Source organism: Nycticebus coucang, chromosome 21 (genome assembly GCF_027406575.1).
Source record: "Nycticebus coucang isolate mNycCou1 chromosome 21, mNycCou1.pri, whole genome shotgun sequence".
In the NCBI taxonomy this organism is placed as follows: Eukaryota; Metazoa; Chordata; class Mammalia; order Primates; family Lorisidae; genus Nycticebus; species Nycticebus coucang.
Genome location: NC_069800.1, coordinates 34,743,067 through 34,749,324, shown reverse-complemented (window position 1 = coordinate 34,749,324; position 6,258 = coordinate 34,743,067).

Genomic DNA, 6,258 nt, shown 5'->3' with positions numbered 1-6,258 from the left:
TGAACCCACCACCTCCAATATATGGGGCTGGTGCCACAGGTGCCGCCTTTTTTTTTTTTTGAGACAGAGTCCCACTTTTTCACCTTCAGTAGAGTGCCATAGCTTACAGCAACCTTAAAGCTCAACCTTTAAGGTTGAGTTTTGAGCCCAAGAGTTTGCCTCAGCCTGCCTCAGCCTTCTGAGTAGCTGGGACTACAGGTGCCTGCTACAACGCCCAGCTATTTTTTTTGTCGCAGTTGTCGTTGTTTAGCAGGCTTGGGCCAGGTTTGAACCCACCAGCCCCAGTGTATGTGGCCAGCACCCTAACCACTGAGCTATGGGCGCCAAGCCCTTAGGTGCTCTCTTGAAGCCACCCTCTTCCTGGTTTCACAAAGGAAAGCAGCTGGAAGCTCAGAGAGGGTGCTCACTTGCTCATGGTCACACAGCAGATAGAAGCAGAGCTGGCATTCTAGTCTGCAACCAAAGGGGTGTTGCTAAGCTGCCTCACTTATCCATAAGTGTCCTCTATCCACTCCTGGATCAGGCCATGTGGGGAGGAAGCAGTACAGGCTGAGTGTTCAAAATACCCAGGCTTTGTGCCAGCACTGATGTCTGTGGCTACATATGTTCCCATCATAACCCACCATCAGAGTCACAGCTGCAGTCATGGACACTTAGTATGCTCCAGACATTTTTAGGTAAATTGTCTCCTGAGCCCACTAGATAGGTATTCACCTTCTTTTGGAGGAGAGAACCCCCTGGTGCTGACATCTACCCAGATAGGGGCAGGAGCCTCGGTCTGGAAAAGGGGTTCTTGTCTCTCAGCTTCCAACTCAGGCCAGGAGCCCTTGTGCCCCTGGAGAGTTCAGGGGATCTGCCCAGAGGCACCCCATCTCCCTTCTCACTAGCAAGAGAATCTATAACTTTCTTCCTGGATGTGCCAAAAGGGAAGTGGATCAGGCCAGGAGGTGGTTTAAAATCCTGGGCAAACAGCCAGTTTTAAAGGTTGTTTGGCTCTGGCCAGGGCGGGGCAGGAATTCCAGCCTGCAGGAGCCTAGAGCAGCCACATGCTGCCAGCTCACGTGGTGAAAATTTGCCCGGGGATGTGTATGAGCCTGGGGGTTAGCCAGCACCAGGCCCGGGCAAGTCAGTGAGACCAGCTGGGGTCTCTTCACCCACTTTGTTGCTTCAACTGTTTACCCGCTAACTTTCACATTGACGATTTTTTAAAAATGTTTTCTTTTTTTTTGAAATTGAAGAATAACCAAAATTTTGTCAAGGACACACACCTTCAACACAGAGTTCAGTCCTGAGAAGCCACCACGCAGCCATTTCAGGAATCACAGGAGGCACCCTCCCGGTTACCCTACTCCAGAGGTAACCCCTCTTCTGCCTCCATTGCAGTAGTTTAGCTTTGTTTGCTCATGAACTTCCTATAAGTGAGACTGGAGAATTAGCACTCTCTTGTGTTTCGCTTCTTTCACTAAGTATAACGATTTTTTTTTTTTTTTAAGATAGTTTCACTAAGTGCCGTGGTGTCACAGCTCGCAGCAACCTCAAACTCTTTTTGGGCTTAAGCAATTCTCTTGCCTCAGCCTCCCAAGTAGCTGGGACTACAGGCGTCTGACTGGCTATTTTTTGGTTGTAGCTGTCATTGTTGTTTGGCAGACCCAGGCTTGATTCGAACCCACTAGCTCGGGGGTACGTAGCTGGTGCCCTAGCCGCTGAGCTATAGGCACCGAGCCATGGTATAACGATTTTGAGATTCATTATGTTGTCCTTTTTGTCAGGAGTTTGTTCTTTTTTTCTTTCTTTCTTTTCTTTTTCTTTTTTTTGAGACAAAGTCTCACTATGTCTCGTAAGAGTGCAGTGGCGTCATAGCTCACAGCAATCTCAAACTCTTGGGCTTAAGTGATTCTCTTGCCTCAGCCTCCTAAGACTGGGACTATGGGTGCCTGCCACGACACCCGGACACTGAGCCAGGAGTTTGTTCTTTTTCATTGTTGTACAGTATTCTATTATAGGAATAGATTCCTAAATTGAATTATTCATTTTACTCTTTTTTTCCTGTTTTTAAATTTTTTGGCCCGGTGTGGTAGCTACCGGGCCAGAATCCTACCATTCTGGAAACTGAGGTGGGTGGATCTCTTGAGATCAGAAGTTTGAGACTAGCCTGATCTCACACTTGGTGATGTCACGAGGAGATTGAGACCCTGGCTGTACTAAAAATAGAAAACCTAGCCAGTCCTAGCACTCCAGGAGGCCAAAGCAGGTAGATTCCCTGGGCTCAGGAGTTCGAGACCAGCCTGAGCAAGAGAGAGACCCTATCTCCAAAAATAGCCGGGCATTTTGGCAGATGCCTGCTGATGCCACAGCACTCCACTGAGGGCAAAAAAATGAGACTCTGTCTCAAAAAAAAAAAAAAAAAAGACAGAAAGAAAAGAAAACCTAGTCAGACATGGTGGTGCACATCTATAGTTCCAGCTACTTGGGAGGCTGAGACAAGAGGGTCTGTTGAGCCCAGGAATTTTAGATGGCCATGAGCTATGACATCAAGCCCCTCTATGAAGGATCACAGAGTAAGACTCTGTTTAAAAAAAAAAAAAATTTTTTTTTTTTTTTAAAGAACAACAACAAAAATGGCGGGGTGAGCTTACCTGTCCTATCATTCTGGGAGGCTAAGGCAGATGGATTGCCTGAGCTCATGGGTTCGAGACCAGCCTGAGCAAGGGCAAGACCCCATCTCTAAAAATAGCTGGGTGTGGTGGTGCCTGTGGCTCAAAGGGGTAGGGCACTGGCCCCATATGCCGGAGGTGGCGGGTTCAAACCCAGCACCGACCAAAAACTGCAAAAAAAAAAAAAATCGCTGGGTGTTGTGGCAGGCGCCTGCAGTCCCAGCTACTCGGGAGGATGAGACAAGAGATTTGCTTGTGCCCGAGAGTTTGAGGTTGCTGTGAGCTAAGATGACACAGCACTCTACCGAGGGCAACAGGCAAGACTCTGTCTCAAAAAAAAAAAAAAATTATTTTTTTGAAGCTGGGCACCATGGCTCATGCCTATAATCCCAGTGCTTTGAGAGGCTGAGGTGAGAAGGATCGCTTAAAGCCAGGAATTGGAGACCAGCCTGGACAATACAGCAATGCCCCATCTCTAAAACAAATACATTTTAAAAAATTAAGGTATAATTTACATTTGGTACAATTCATTTTCTCAAAGTATATGTTTTGCCAAAGTAAGCACTAAAGTTCACCACTTTGAGTAAACAGTTCAGTGAGTTTTGACAAATGCCTATAGTTGTGTAACCACTAACACAATTGAGATATAGAACGTATTCATCCTACCCTGCATGGATTATTTGGGACTATTATAAATTGTTCTGGGATCATACCCAAGAGTGGAATGCTGGGTTATGATGTGTTATGTTCCGTTTTAGTATTTTCCACACATTTGTCCAAGGTCCTTGCACCAACTTACCTTCCCCTTAGCAGTGTCTGAGAATTCTGTTGTTCCACATTCTCATCAAAATTGGTAAATTTTAATTTTTCTCCTTTAACCAGAAAATGTGATTGCTGTATCTAGCAAAGAGCTCTGCTGCCTGTCAAGTGGTGAACTCACATACTGTGTGTAGTGATGGCAGGCATTTGAGTGTCACTAACCCAGCCTGTTTACTGACTCTCCTACATTGAAAAATGAGCCTGTATTTAGTCTTAGTCTTAATTTTTCCCTCTCAAATTAGATTATTAAAAAAACAAAGTGACTCTTTGGAGCTAATCGGCTCTGTGTTAATTTACTTAAGTCCTTCTGCTGCCAATAGCCCACAACCATGTAGAAAACATATGCTTTCTAAAAAATCTTCATCCCTGGAATTGAGCACACAGACACCCTACTCTCCACAGGCAATGAGACAGTGGCGGTAGAGAAAGTTTAGACAACGAGGTCCATGGCTGTGAGGAACCTGGAAATGGTGAGTAATGATGGAGAAGCTGCTATTTCGCAGCCATGAAAATCATGCCTTGAGAGAATGTTCACGATGTGAAATGATTCACAGAATCTATTGTTCAAAGCAGACAGTTGGTTATGGGACAGAAGGTAAGAAGCATTCCCACCCTCCCCCGCAGGACGAGTCTGTGTGGGTGCCAGGGAGCTCAGGGAGAATGGTGGTGGCCTCACCCAGCCCACACTGGCACGCACACCCCTGGGAAGGGTGCCAGCCTCTGAGTCAGCGGGGCAGGAGGGGAAGGGGCCTCACGTGGCTGGGCATGCATAGCCTCATGGGGCCTCTTGGCTCTCAGCCCTACAGGAAGCTCGGCTGTTTGAAAGGACAAATCACATATGGCCTGGTCCTCCGGGGCCCAGCCAAGACTACTTCCCCCAAAGAGGGTGTTGGGGGAGGGGGCCTTCTGGGAAAGGAGCTTGGGGTAGGAAGGGTTGGGATGTACGTGGTAAGCAACTGGTGGTAAGCATAGGGGGCAGCTATGGCCTTCCAGAGCACTGGAAGAAGAGAGACTGAACTAGCTCTTGGAGTGACCAAGAGGGACTGGGGAGAAGGCAAAACACAAGAGAAGCAGAAGGGACCATGCTGAAAGTTATTATTATTATTATTTTGATACAGAGTTTCATTATGTTGCCCTTGATAGAGTGCCGTGGTGTCACAGCTCACAGCAACCTCAAACTCTTGGGCTTAAGGGAGTCTCTTGCCTCAGCCTCCCAAGTAGCTGGGACTACAGGTGCCTGCCACAAAGCCTGGCTATTTTTTTTATTGCAGTTATTGTTGTTTAGCAGGCCCAGGCCAGGCTCCAACCCACCAGCCTCAGTGTATGTGGCTGGTGCCCTACTCACTGAGCTATGGGCGCTGAGCCAGGCTGAAAGTTATTGACATACACACCTCCAAGGACACTTATGTAACATCAGGGCAGTTACTATACCTAATCTCACTGGGCCTCTCTTGCCTCGTCTATAAAATGGGCATAGTAAAACCCCAAATAGGGGCGGTGCCTGTGGCTCAGTGAGTAGGGCGCGAGCCCCATATACCGAGGGTTGCAGGTTCAAACCTGGCCCTGGCCAAACTGCAACAAAAAATAGCTGGGCATTGTGGTGGGCGCCTGTAGTCCCAGCTACTCGGGAGGCTGAGGCAAAAGAATCACCTAAGCCCAGGAGTTGGAGGTTGCTGTGGGCTGTGTGACGCCATGGCACTCTACTGAGGGGGACAAAGTGAGACTCTGTCTCTAAAAACAACAACAACAAAAAAAAAAAACCCAAGTGAGTCCATGTATGTAAAGCACTCAGAGCAGGGCCTGCCCAACTAAGGGCCATATGAGAAACTTGAATGGCTGAAACTGCTTAGGGCCAGTGTGGGGATTAACAGGAGATCACAGAGGTAAAAAAGATGACCCTAGTGGGGCATGGTGGTTCACGCCTTCAATCCTAGCACTCTGGGAGACTGACACAGGTGGATTACTTGAGCTCAGGAGTTCAAGACCAGCCTGAGCAATAGCAGGACCCTATCTCTACTAAAAATAGAAAAACTGGCTCGGCGCCTGTGGCTCAAGCAGCTAAGGTGCCAGCCACATACACCTGAGCTGGCAGGTTCGAATCCAGCCTGGGCTGGCCAAACAATGATGGCTGCAACCAAAAAATTGCTGGCCGTTGTGGCAGGTGCCTGTTGTCCCAGCTAGTTGGGAGGCACAGGCAGGAGAATCACTTGAGCCCAGGAGTTGGAGGTTGCTGTGAGCTGTGATGCCACAGCACTCTACCTAGGGTAACAGCTTGAGGCTCTGTCTCAAGAAATAAATAAATAAATACATAAATAAATAAAATAGAAAAATTAGCCGGGTGTTGTAGCAGGCACCTGTAGTCCCAGCTACTCAAGAGGCTGAGGCAAGAGGATTGCTCAAGCACAAGAGTTTGAGGTTGCTGTGAGCTATAATGATGAGCTACTCTACCCAGGCCAACTGAGTCTCTATCTCAAAAATAAAATAAAATAAAAAGGATGAGGCTAAAAACATTTAATTAAAGGGCCCAGTCTGTTTCTGTGCACGGACAAACACCTGACAGGCCACAGGAGAATAGTTGAGCTACAGTGTGTGGGAGGTGGGCAGCCCAAGAACCCGTCTAGGTGGCAGTTAGCAAGCAGTGGATGGTGGTTTGGTGGAGACAGAGGATGTGAAAGCTGTTTGAATGGCCTGTGGAAGGCTGCCAGGACAGAGTGAGGCCATCTCTGAGATGGGTCAGGGAGGTGGAGAAGAGGAAGTGGGTACGGATTGCTTGATTCTGGTCTCC